Source organism: Stegostoma tigrinum, chromosome 2 (genome assembly GCF_030684315.1).
Source record: "Stegostoma tigrinum isolate sSteTig4 chromosome 2, sSteTig4.hap1, whole genome shotgun sequence".
NCBI classification, from domain to species: domain Eukaryota; kingdom Metazoa; phylum Chordata; class Chondrichthyes; order Orectolobiformes; family Stegostomatidae; genus Stegostoma; species Stegostoma tigrinum.
In genome coordinates this window covers 4,555,457-4,569,706 of record NC_081355.1, presented here as the reverse complement: position 1 = coordinate 4,569,706, position 14,250 = coordinate 4,555,457, and positions in this window count along the sequence as shown.

Sequence of the window (14,250 nt, the reverse complement as noted above, 5' to 3'; positions counted from 1 at the left end):
CAAAATGCAGTGGGGAAAGGCCACTGCCTGAGGTCTTCCTGCTGAAGGTAAATAGTAGTCTGTTCAGCTATTGGACCCCCGAGCACCTCAATGCATGTAAACCTAGTCTTGTATGTGTATGAGTTGCCTTTGGTTTGTTGGGATAGAATCAGACTCCAATGTTTATGCCTCTGATGAAGGGTCTAGGCCCGAAACGTCAGCTTTTGTGCTCCTGAGATGCTGCTGGGCCTGCTGTGTTCATCCAGCCTCACATTTTGTTGTCTTGGATTCTCCAGCATCTGCAGTTCCCATTATTTCCAATGTTTATTTGTTTCTTTTGATATGCTGCTGTACAGAATCAAACTGCATTTGTGACTGTGTAGATATACAAAGTTTTGTTCTGTGAATAAAGTATATTTTTGAAAGAAAAAATGATGTCAGCAACAGAATTGAGGAAGGTTTGATATAACATTGACTGGATTGAATGTAATATGCCCGCATGTTCTCAGGTTGGGATTTGGAATACGTGTCGCAAATGTCCACAAATCTGCAAGTGGCTTTGAGCACACCCGTAGCCTCCAGAACCAATTACTCAAGGTCTTCTACACATAGGAATACCCAGGTCTGTTACATTGCTACATCTACAGTCATGGGCTAATCTGGTGCCTGTTGTTCCCTGTGGTATGAAAGCAAAGAATTACAACTACTGGAAATCTGAAATAAAAACAAAAGGAATTCAGGAGGTCAGGCAGCCTCTGTGGAGAGAAGCAGAGTTAATGTTTCAAAATCTGATGACCTTTCCTCTGAACTGATCTTTCCAAAGAAAGGTCATGGACCTGAAACATTAATTCTGTTTCTCTCCACAGATGTTGTCTGACCTGCTGAGTGTTTTTAATTCTCCCCAGCTTCTTTTGGTTTCCCTTGCTACACCAGCTTTCACCTGAAACCAGTTCAACTATGAAATATGACGGACTGAGCTGCTTCAAAATCAAACTACATCACTCACTTCCACTTGGCTTGCTGACTGGCTGGGAGTTTGAGGCTTGGCTCTCCTGGAGTTCCTGACATTAATCGCGAAGGAAATAATGCTTATTCAATAAATCTTCTTTTGTTTCCCGATTTTCCTTCTCCTCAATCAAATTAAACTCGGGAATTCACAAAAAAAAAAGTTGTTTTGGAAATGGGTCCAAAACTCTCAAACTCCCGGGTGACTGACTGTGAGCATTTCCTGTCTGTTCCTCTCTCGGATTTGAAGACACTCAGAATCTGTGACATCTTTTCTCCCCCACTCAACCTATTCAGGCCTACTACTACAATAAAAAAAATCGAAAGAGCTGTGAATGCTGTAAATCAGGAACACAAACAAAGTTGCTGAAAAAGCTCAGCTGGTCTGCCAGCATCTGTGAAGTTCAAAACAGAGTTAATGTTTTGGGTCCAGTGACCCTTCCTCAGCACATCTCATTTTAATAACAAGTGATTAATATTGTTCTTTAGCCTCCGTGAAAGTATGATGTGGAGGTGCTGGTGTTGGACTGGAGTGGGCACGGTCAGAAGCCACATGGCACTGGGTTATAGTCCAACAGTTTATTTGAAATCAGGCACTTCACCTGATGAAAGAGCAGTGCTCGGAAAGCTTGTGATTTCAAATAAACCCTGGTGTCGTTGACTTCTGTACATCAAAGTAAGCAAAGTATAAACGCAGCTATGAAAAGATATCAATCTGCATTGGTTACTGGTGCATTTCTTCAATCTCTCTGACTGTGGTATGAGAATGGTGAAAACGCTGGTTCAAATCTTTTCAGGTGTTCCAGCCCACTGTGAAGTAAACATACAGGACAATTATTCTGAATGGAGTAATTTACTTAGTCAAAAGCTTCAACTTGTGTGTAGTGATGAGGTTTTCATGGATTGCCATTGTTGGATCAATGCCTCATTACATAAAATCTGCAGGTTCAAAGGAAATTTGCCAATTAAGAAGTCTGCTGCCTAGATTTTTCCACAGGTAATGGAGAAACGAGAACCTTCAGGACAGCCGTTAGCTATTTGCCTCTGCATCTTTTTAATGATGTATCTGCGACAGCATAAAAAGGTGCTGCATTTTGAGTGAATCTATTCACACTGAGAAGATGGGCTCTTTTCTGTTCATCGACACTGCAGGTTGTATCTACAAATCGTGCGGAGTATCACAGTGCAGACACCAGGCTTGGCTGTTGTCAAAGTGTTTCAACAATTATATCACAAGTAAAAGGCAACAGGTGAGGAGCAAAAAAAAAATCTTGGCTGAATAAAAATTGGATTGACTGCAGGACCATAATAAATTTAATTCACCAGCCTCACTAGCATTGTACTGGTGGGTCCTGGGGAAATTCACTGGTAGCATTAATGTAATATATTAACGGATTTTAAATAAGTTATTATATCCTAATATACTTATAAATGTACATACGTAACATATTAACATTACTGTGATGTTAACTTTCATCATTTGACTTTAATACCTGAAACTTTCCTGGAAGAGAGAAAAGGTTTACAGAAGGACAAAGCTAACTTGTGATCACCTGACAGGCCCAGGCAACCCACACAGGATACAAATTCAACTGTGATACAACAAGGTATACAGCTGGATGCATACAGCAGGCCATGGAGCATCAGAGGAGCAGGAAGGCGGATGTTTCAGGCCTAGACCCTTCAGCCATTTCTGAAGAAGGGTCGAGGCCCGAAACGTCAGCCTTCCTGCTCCACTGATGCTGCTTGGCCTGCTGTGTTCACCCAGCTCTATACCTTGTTATCTCAGATTCTCCAGCATCTGCAGGTCCTACTGTCTCTGAAGCAAATTCAACAGTATTGGATTTACAACTTGAACCAAGAGGCATTGAAACTCAGTGAAGTGTCAGGAAATTTGTATCTCTTCTTTAACTCAAACATACATTCTCACTTAAAACTGAAAGAACAGTGGACACTGTAAATCAGGAACAAAAGCAGAAGTTTCTGAAAAAGCCCAGCAGATCTGGTAGCATCTGCGAAGGAAAAAATACATAGTTAATGTTTTGGGTCCGGTGAACCTTCCTCAGAACGAATGATAAACATTCTGAGGAATGTTTGAAGGAAGGGTCACCGGACCCGAAATGTTAACTCCTTTTATCCTTCACAGATGCTGCAAGGCCTGCTGAACCTTTCCAGTAACATTGTTTTTGTTCTTGCTAATTTCACCTGTTGAGGGATTAAAGATTGTCTACAAATATTTAGCTAGGAATCAAACAATGGTGCAAACACCTGAATCTGAAATAAAAGGGATAGTTTAACAACAGTAAGCTTTGTGCAAAAAGAGAAAGTAACATGCACTGATAACAGCAAGGATACTGGCAGCTTGAACCCCTCTCATTTTCTCTCTCTCATTCTCTCTCTCTCTCTCTCTCTCTCGCTAAGATGGTGAGGAGGCAACATCATCATTCACTGAGAACTCAAGTTGTACAAAAGAAGGGTCTGAGGAAGGGTGATTGAAACTGAAACATTGACTCAGATTTCTCTCCAGAGATGTTGCCAGACCTGCGGAGACTTTCCAGCAATTTCAGTTTCTGTTCAAGATTTACAAAATTTTCCGCTGCTAAAGAAACAGGGCAACAGTTAAGTTCAGGGAATGCCCACTAGATTATTTCCAGTGGTGAAAGGCTCATCTTATGAAGAGATACCGAGTAGTTTAGGCCCTGACACTGTGAAGTTTAGAGTGGTGAAAGGAGACAGATGAAGGGAGACTTGAGGTATATAAGGTGCAAAAGGGGATGGACAAGCAGATGTAGAGAGAATGTTTATTGTTTGGGGCAATCTAGAACGAGAGGTCACTGTTTTAGGAACAGGATTAGCAGATTTAAAACAGGGATGAGTAGCAATTAATTCTGTCAGAGAGTGATACGTCTGTGGAATCCACTACCTCAGAGTGTGGTGGATGGTGGAACACTGAGTAAATTTAAGGAGGAAATAGGTTTTTAATTAGCAATGGATAGAAGGATTATGAGGAATGGGCAGGAAAATGAAGTTGAGGCTGAGATGAGATGAGCCATGATTTTATCAAATGATAGAGCAGGCTTGAGGGACTGAATGGCCTGCTCCTGCTCCATGTTCTGATGCTCTAGCCAATTAGATTCAGTTCTTTTCATTCTCACAACCTGAGGGGCATTCAAGACTTGTAACTAGGCTATGGTATTCCTTTGTTCTTAAATGTTTTATTTTCCTTCTGAGCAATAAATTTAATGACCCAGCCTCCACTACTCACTGGAGCAGAGAATTCTATGGACAAATGAATAAGAGATAAAATAACATTCACTTCATTGTCAATTTAAAAGAGAGACTTCTTGTAACATCTGTCTCTTTGTTCTATCCTATCATCTACAGTAATTATTAATAATTAATCTATCAGTAATCCCTAGTCCCTGGAAAGATCCTCATAAATCTCCTCTATAGCCACTTTAGATCTTTTATGTGTTTTCTAAGGTGTAATTTTTAAATTTATTCATAGAAGGATGGAATCACTAATTCAGCCAGCATTTATTGCCCATCCCTAATTGCACAAAGGGCAGTTAAAAGTCAACCACATTGCTGTGGTTCTGGAGTCACAAGTAGGCTAGACCAGGTAAGGATGTCAGTTTACTTCCCAAAAGGAGCCAGCTGTGTTTTTCTGACAATTGATAATGGATTCATGGCTAACATCGGACTATTGTTAAATTTTAAACTATCATGGTGGGATTCGAACCTGGGTCCCTAGAGTATTACCTGGATTAATAATCCAACAATATCGGTACTAGGCTGTCGCCTCCTGGAATTTATTAAGAACAGGTGTAGCAAAGCTCCCAGGCCTTTTTTTCTCCAGTCTTCATTTATACAGCCTTGAGTCCCATGTATCTCACCAATGTGTTTATCTACCTTTTGTTTTGGTTGGAGGATGGACAGTTCACAGTAAATGCATGCTTTGTAGAGCTAATGGGACAGCATTAAAACACAAAAGAATTGCAACAGTACTTAAAATGCCAGACTGGGAACAAGACATTAACTGAAGAGTCACTCACCATCATTCTCAATTATAGTCAAAGCCAGCCCTTGGCTTTTAAAAAAAATCCTTTGTCAAAAGAAACACCATCAGTGTACCCAGTGGGTAGGTTAAATAGAATATTGTGGTATAAACTGAACTCTGGGGCTTATTTTCATTGCAAGTATGAGGTATTGTCTCATTTAACCAGGACTGGAAAGACAAAAGTGAAATAAGTTTTTCCAAAAGCAAGTTGTTAATTCCAGTCAGGGCATTACTGAATGCTAGGATTTTCAAAAGAGAATGAAATCAACTTGCAATACCAAGGCACTAATTTTGTTGTAAGTTCTTCAATGGCTTTTCAGTGTAGCCTGTCTATTGTGGTTGGAATTATATTGAAGTAAGGGGTAAAATCATCATCGTGCCAGAGGATCACTCATTCATTCGAGAGCGATAACTGATGGTGTTTAACCTGAGGATCACCACACTGAGGGGAGAGATTGATAAAGAGTCCATGGTAATCTCAGCCAGTGTCGGAATTGAACCCACACGGTTGGCATTACTCTGCTTTGCAAACCAACCATCCAGTCAACTGAGCTAACCAACTCCATATTCTGTATAATTAGAGAATGGTCACAACTCAGAAGAGGATTATTCAACGCATTGCATTTGGGCTAAATCATTTAAATTGTAATTACTTATACTTTGATCCATTCTCCTGTCTTCTCCCCATAATCATGCACTCTTTCTTTTCAGGTAATAATCATTGCTCACCAGCCTCAATTCAGGCAGAAACTACACAGAATGCATTTTCAGTGTAAACTGTGCCAAGCCCCTCTATGTGTGAGCAAATAGAGTTGACATGCTAAAAGCACAAGGTGCACATTTGACCACTCCAGAATGAGTCCAAATTAAATTCAATCCAATCCAAATGATACGGTGCAAAGAATACCTTTCATATCACTTCACCCTAAATTTTAAATCTAAATCAGCTCCTGTGGATCTGATCTTGACCTTTTATACACCTCTTTCTTTTTCTCTCTCTCTCAATAATTAGCTTTTGTTTCCAAATCTGAGAGACAGGATAACTTTGACACTGAAAACATACTTTGCCCTTTATTCTTAAAAATACCTTAATCAGCAAATTTGCATGATGGCGTAATTGATTGGGAATGATTAGCAAATTGAAAAGAAACAAGTGGGTTTCTGGGATTTTTAAAAGAAACAGATGGAGTATTATTTGCTGTACATTTTGTGTGACTGTTATTGAGACAATTTTCTTTCCAGATTTGTTTAAAGTATTTATCTGGTTAAGCTTCCTTTTTGCCCATCTAATTTTTCTTCCCTCACTGGCCAGATCTCACACTATTGAGAAGTTGAGGACTGTAGAGTGATTCCTGGGCAATGATAGACCATTCATAAGCTGCCATTGCTGTTTTGCAGCTGTTATCTTGTTTGAGTGTATCCCCATTGACATCACTATTGGACCCTCCCAATGCCTCAATACGCGTCAATATAGTTTTGTACAATTAAAAATTGCCTTTGTTTTGTTTGTTGGATACAACCAAACTCCAATGTATGTCTGTTTTCTTCATTTACTAGTATACGGGACAAAACTGCTTTAGTAACTTTGTTTTTTTTGATGAATAAAGTGTATATTTGAAAATAAAAGAAAGTGTCCTCATTGATATTATTTAGGGTCCCCAAAACAACACCAGCTTGGAAAATCCCTGATCAACACACAGACACAACTTTCTATTGATCTGCTTCATATTACTCAGCAGGAGTGCAAACAAACTGAAATGGAAGAGAAATAAGTGGAGAAACTCAGCAAGTCTGGAGCATCTGTATGGTGACAAAGCAGAGTTAATGTTCCAGGTCAGCTAACCCTTCTTCAGAACAGACCCAAAATGTTAAGTCTGACTTCTCTTCACAAATGCTGCCAGATCTGCTGAGTTTCTCTAGCTATGTCTGTTTTTGTTTCAGAATTCCAGCAACCACAGTTTCATTCCTTTCCAGTTTGAATCAGAGTGCCCATTTCAACAAACAAACAGGAATATCAGATAATGAAAGTCCACGTACATCTAGCTCTCTTTGTATCTTCCTGACAGATACATGATACAAAGATAATGGACTTGTTGACTAATCGTAGTAATCAATATCTTATTGATTAGCTGACAGTAGATCAGAAATGACCCGAGGGCCTCCGCTCTCAGTGCTACAGAACTTTAGAAAGCAAAGGTACACACTCTTTTCTGTTAGCTATGTTATTCCCACCACACGATATCAACTTGAAACTTCAATCAAAACATTTGGCACTTATGATACATACATCATCAACATTTTGACCTCTGTAATCAGTGACAATAATTCAAATATCTTCCAAGCATTGTCACAGTCAGTCTTGTTGTTCTGTGGATTTATGGAGTGATGCAATTGTTTTATGTTCGTGTAGTAATCAGAGATCCAACTCAAGAACTTCCTTACAATCAGTTTGACTGTTCTTCATACATCTAATTTTAAAAGTGCCTGTACTTTTACATCTCTGTCTTTGTATATTTCCAACAACTATTAATATTGTTTGGAAAATTTTGAAACAACAATAAAACACCACTTCCATCATTTTTATTGAATCCCAGGAGTGAAGTGGATCCTTTTGTGTAACTATGCATTTACGTGTATGACTTTTCTGTTTTCTATTTGTATTCCAGATGTTGTTTTTGTATATACATGTGTTACCATTGATTTTCCTTATCCAAATGTGCATATACCTACATGTATCTGCTGATATATCTTTTTGCCTGTGTTCCATTAAAAATAACTTCCAAGTCTTAAATAAATTGCATGAGCAATGAAAGATATGATATTAATGTTTGCAAGCATTTGTGCTTGCCTCTGTTGTATGTTGATTTTTCTGTATGCATGTGTGTATCTGCTTCAGTGTGTACCTACCCATGTGTGTCTGTTTGCCTCTATGTGTGCCTACGTGTATTATCTGCGTGTGTCTGTGTCTTACCCTCTGTGTTATTTGTCCTCATTTGTGTTTATGTTATTTCTGTGTGTGTGTGTGTGTGTGTGTGTGTGTGTGTGTGTGTGTGTGTGTGTGTATGAGCACATGCGTGTATCTGTCCTCTGTGTGTGGCCCTATTTTTGCCCATTCCATTGATAAAAAAAAACTGATCACTGTTGTGGTATTCAATTACATGGATGAAGTCGTGTTGGGTCAACAATAAAATAAGTAACTCTCTGAATTGTGGATAAGTGAATGTCTAGTGATGGGTGAAGATTGCCTGTGGCCGTTATTTCTTAGAAACAATGTAATCGTATCTAGATGATTGACTGACTATTCCAAACAAATTCATAACTATACAGTTTTTCTAAATGATTCCAACTCTGCTGCAATGTTTGCAGGAATACTACCCAAAACAATTTGCTGATCAATCTAATAGAAAGTGACCAGATACAATCTGTCCTGGTTCCATAAGGTGAAAAGAAATGTGTGTTATTCTGTTGAGGAAGCTGGAGTACATTTGTATCATACATATTAGTGTTTAACTAAGTTCTGCTCACATCTATTCCAACAAAGACACTGCTTGCCTTGTCGTCATGTGCTCACTTTGGATTTTATTTCATAATCTGACGACTTGTTTGACCTTTAGGTTAGGAGTTTGGGTTCAAAACTATGGCTGACTCCTCCTTGCAGCGCCAACCCTTATTAAAGTGCGGATGAAAGCATTCTCGAGACAAAGCTGGTGTATTAATAACTTGTTCCCAGTGATGTGATAAGATGGTCTGGTTCAGTGTTTCAATCTGTTCATCAACTACCTTTTCAAAGTCTGTTTCTCAGGGAGAGATCAAAGATGCACCTCAGCTTTGCTTTTTTTTACCCCTCTCTGCTCACAGTTGGATCCAATTACTTATATCTGTGAAAATGAATCTTTGTAATTATGTATCTCACGCTGGAGACCTGATAGCGACAGGTAATGCCACAGAATTAATATTGGAATAAACAAAACAAATCAGCAAGGCGACAGATTCCAACTGTTCTTTCACACCTGCAAAAGGATTGCTGTCACACATTCACGGCTGCAGTGTGTGTACACGTGGGTGGGCTGTACGCAGAGATTACTCACCATAACTGCACCAGTATCTCAGCTCAGTAAAGTCCTCTCATCCTAACCCATATTACTCGCAGATGTGCCGAGTTTGACAAAAGGCCAGTCTTAAACTCCTGTGTTCCAGGGCAGCACTGTGCAAAGAAAAGTCCTACAAATTTCTGAATGTCTCCACTGTTATATCCAAACTGTTATCATTGATCCAACACTGCTGAATAAGGGAAAGATGAAGCTCATTATTGTCAGGAATAGGAACAAGATCGACCATCGTCAGAAGGGTCTCAGGTCCCTTCATGTTGAAGAGGGATGTGAGGGAGGGATGGACTGAGGGAGTAAAGAGTGTGGAGCTGGATGAACACAGCAGGCCAAGCAGCATCTTAGGAGCACAAAATCTGACGTTTCAGGCATCATTCTGATGCAGGGCCTAGGCCCGAAACATCAGCTTTTGTGCTCCTAATATGCTGCTTGGCCTGCTGGGTTCATCCAGTTCCACACTTTGTTATCTCGGATTCTCCAGCATCTGCAGTTCCCGTTATCTCTGAGGGAGTAAACATGTTCAGACATTTCTGTATAGAAAGGAAGAAAGAGATGATATTAATTTGCTGCATACTTTTCATCAATATGATGTCCACGTTGGACTTAGGACAATTTTATCAGAGGCGGGCTCGTAAACATACAGAGATCAAGAATGCTGTATAGTCCCATTAACTGGGCAATAACATAATGATTTTCCATATTATTCATTCATAGAATGTGGGCATCACTGACTGGACCAGCATTTAGTGGCCTCGTGGTAGTTGAGAGTCAGCCACGTTGCTGTGAGACTGGAGTCACATGTAGGTCAGCTGAGGGAGGAAAGCAGCTCCCTTTCCTTAAGGAAATTTGGGGGCCAGATGGGCTTTTCCAACAATTGATTCATGGTCTTAACTCCAGATTTGTTTCCAATTCATATTCCACCATCTGCTGTGGTTGGATTTGAACCCAGGTCCAGGAACATTATCTGGGTCTCTAGATTAACAGTCCAGTGATAATACCACTATCACATCATCTTCGCCCTAATTTACATGAAATGGTCAACATTACTTAGTATGAGTTAACTTATATTTTAAAAATCTGTTCTTTAACATACAGAGTTACAAAGATTAGTCACGTTAATAAACCTTTCAGACTTCAGTTTTAATTTGTTTTTGAGAAATAGGTGAAATACCCATCACCGACACTCAATCGCAGCAGTGTGTACTATCTACAAGCTACACTTGAGCAACTCACTAATGTTCCTTAGACAGCACATTCCAAATCTGTGATGGCTACCATCTAGAAGGACAATGGCAACAAATGCATGAGAACATGTAAGATTCCCTCCAAATCACATACATCCTGACTCAGAAACAAGTCAATGTTTTGTTGGGTCAGAATCCTTGCATTCTAACAGCTCTGTGGGAGCCCTGAGACCAGACTGAGCCTGAGGGTTAAAGAAGGTGACTTGACACCACATTTCAAAGGCATTTGGAGATGGATGATCAGTGTCAACATTGCCTATGACAACACATTGCATGAATTATTTGAAAAAACACTGGAATAATGTACAAACCAATAATTCCCAAAGAAAGGAAAGTTTGGTCAAGTATAATCAGAAAATCACCTGCTCTTGTTCGAATGTTCCTCTAGTTTGATAGAAAGGGTTATTTCCTCCATCCTTTTAGACCATAACTGACTGCATATACCAAACCTGTTAACAAAATGTTTCCCCTTTTTTATCTCTCAAAATGCAGATCACAGGAAGTAAATCTCACCTTAACTTCTCCATTGAGAGCACATCTAACATCACACATTTTCATCATAGAACCATGTTTAGTAAGAATTTAGTACTTTGGGTCTCCAGTTTATCAAACTATGGATCTGCTAAATAATTCGTAACCGCCTGAATTAAATTGAGAGATAGTAAGAGCTGCCGATGTTGGAGTGTGAGGTAACACAGTTGGAGCTGGAGGAACACAACCGACCAGGAAGCACCAGAGGAGCAGGAAAGCTGACGCTTTGGGTCAGGATCCTTCTTCTGAAGAAGGGTCCTGAGCCGAAGCGTCAGCTTTCCTGCTCCTCTGATGCTGCCTGGCCTGCTGTGTTCCTCCAGCTCCACACTGAATTAAATTGACCCCATCCACACTTTAGCAGCAGGAAAAATTGACTTGAAGTAGTTAGTACTCTGAAAGCATACCACAATCGTCAGGGAACAGTGCTTGACTGATGAATGGTATCTAGCTGAACTATTATGCAAGTTAAATAACTGTTTTTAGGGAACTTGATAAGGTAGGTGCAGAGAGGTCGCTTCCCCTCATGAGACAGTCTAGGAGCAGAGAGCATAATCCTAGAATAAGAGGTTTCACATTTAAGATGGGGATGAGGGTAGTGAATCTGTGCGATTCATTATGCAGATGGTTGTTGATGCTGGGCCATAAAGTATTTTCAAGGTAGAGATAGATGAGTGAGGGAATTGAGGGTTTTTGGGAAAAGGCAGGAAAGTGGTGTGGAGGATTATCAATGTAGCCATGAACTCATTGAATGAGATCAGGCTTGATGGGCAACTCTTATGTCTTGTATTGTTATTGAATGTTGTGAATTCTTTAATGTTAATGGAGTTGAATGGTTTTAAGGATTATCCATTTTAAAATGCTTTGCCGCCAGGGACACCATCGTATTTGCAGAATTGTCTGAACCAGTATCTCAGATTGTTCAAAGCTGATGAGGACAACTGCCCAAAACACTGATGCCACTGACTGATTCAATTACACCCTATACAACAGCAGGAAAGGGCCAAGAATATTGCCTTTCAGAGTTCCTTGAAAGTAGAGTCACAGGCAGACAAGCTGGTGAAGAAAGCGCTTGGTATGCTCGCCTTTATTGGCCAGTGCATTGACTTTAGGAGTTGGGAGGTCATGTTCCAGCTGTACAGGACATTGGCTTGGCAACTTTTGGAATACTGCATTCAATTCTGGCCTCATTACTATAGGAAGGATGTTGTGAAACATGAAAGGGTTCAGAAAAGATGTACAAGGACGTTGCCAAGGCTGGAGGGTTTGAGCTATAGGGAGAGGCTGAATAGCCTGGGGCTATTTTCCCTGTAGGTTTGGAGGTTGAGGGGTGACCCTATGGAGGTTTATTAAATCACGAAGGGCATGGATGGGGTGAATAGACAAGGTATTTCCTTCAGCGTAGGGGAGTCCAAAACTAGAGGGCATAGGTTTAAAGTGAGAGGGAAAAATTTAAGGGGACATAAGGGGAAAAGTTTAAAAGGGACATGAGGGCTAACTTTTTCATGCAGAGAGTGGTGTGTGTGTGTAATGAGCTGCCAGATGAAGTGGTAGTGGCTGGTACAACTGGAACATTTAAAAGGCACCTGGATGGGTATATGAAGTCGAAGGGTTTAGAGGGATATAAGCCAAATGCTGGCAAATGGGACTAGAATAATTTAGGATATATGGTTGGCAGGAACGATTTAGACCGAATGGTGTACTTCCATGCTAATTATTCTAATCAACCTCTTCAGTGATGTTGAAGACACCCCTAGAGCAGGTAGGACATGAACATGGGCCCCCTGGTTCAGAGGGAGGGACACCGTCAATTTTCCATGTGATCTCCCTCACGACACTACAAGATTTTTCTGTCTGTGCCCTAATCACTCCCTAAATCAACTAATCACAACATTAGCAGAGGGCTGGGGTTCAGGTTCTATGAGAGTTGACAATTCACAAAGGAAGTGACAAATTTAAAGGAAGAAATTAAGGTGTTAATTAATGAAAATAAAATGCATCATATACAACATTTGAGTAATGCCAAGAAAAAACAGTGAGAAGACAATGTGGAAAATATGGGATGTTGAAGATCTGACTGTTGGAAAAAGTGTTAACCATCTCTAAGTTTGAAGGAAAAACAGACAAATGAACAGTGAACCTCAAATATTCATAAATAAACACTTTTTAACCAATGATAAGTTATTTTAAAAATTGCTTTTGTGAATATGCAATATACGTATGAGCCCCTTATCTCTGCCGTAGGGACACAAGTGCAACACACAGGTCAGCTATCCTAGCAGACAAAAGGATTGAGTTTACAGCTACATCCCCTTAAAGGTTGCGATAAAGATACTCTAAAGAAATTATTCTGGTCTATGAGTACATTTTTCTTAAAATCCTGTTTGCCTGAAAATCCAAAAGGTTTTTTCTTAATTTAAATTCAAACATTCTGTATAAACTTAAAGTAACATACACATGCTGTGTTTAGTTTTGACTATCTAAGTATCACTCAGAATTAAGGGTATATATCACTGATTATTTATTTTTCCTAGAGCAATTGCTATCTGCATAAATAAAATGGTTGTCTTTGGATTAAATATCTTCTATGACACAGTATTCATTCATATAATGTAATCTAGAATTGGGTCATAAAATAAATATTCAGAAACAATCACAAAAGAATTATGCTCATATATATGTTCACAAGCCCATATCTAGCCAACAATATCTTAGGTTAGGATTCTACGTGGGAGTCTTCGTAAACTTAAAAAAAAGAATTCCAGTTGTAATATAGCTGTATATATATTCTACCTTGAGACACCTTTTTTTCCAGTTTGAGAAGTCCTGGGGGAAAACACATTTTACCACAGGACCTAATCTTTAGCTGGTGAAGCTGACTAAGTTCCTTTGAATGATCTGTAATTTTTCTTGAGTGACGTTGTAAACTGACAGTTGATTTACCTACACAGGGAAGCAGGGTGGAGAAATAATAGGTCCATTAACTGCTATTGAGCTCCACACCATCGATGTGAAGCTCAGACCATTTTAAAATATGGGCTCTTGTTGAGTGTAGCCAGTCTGTTTCCCGGTTGAGCCCAGGTGGGAGGAATGAAATGCAATGGAATGGGATAATGGAATCTCCAGCTGGGGAATACCAATGCTAAGTTAGGAGAAAGATCAACAGCTAACTGTGGACTGGAAAACAGAAGCCTGGGAACCGTGATGAATAATGGTCGCTAAAGGGTTAATGTTGGAGATGGCATTAACCTTTACCCAGTTTAATAATGCCATATTGCATTCAGTCAATTTTCAAAGGGTGCTTGGTTGTTAAATTGTGCTCACGGTC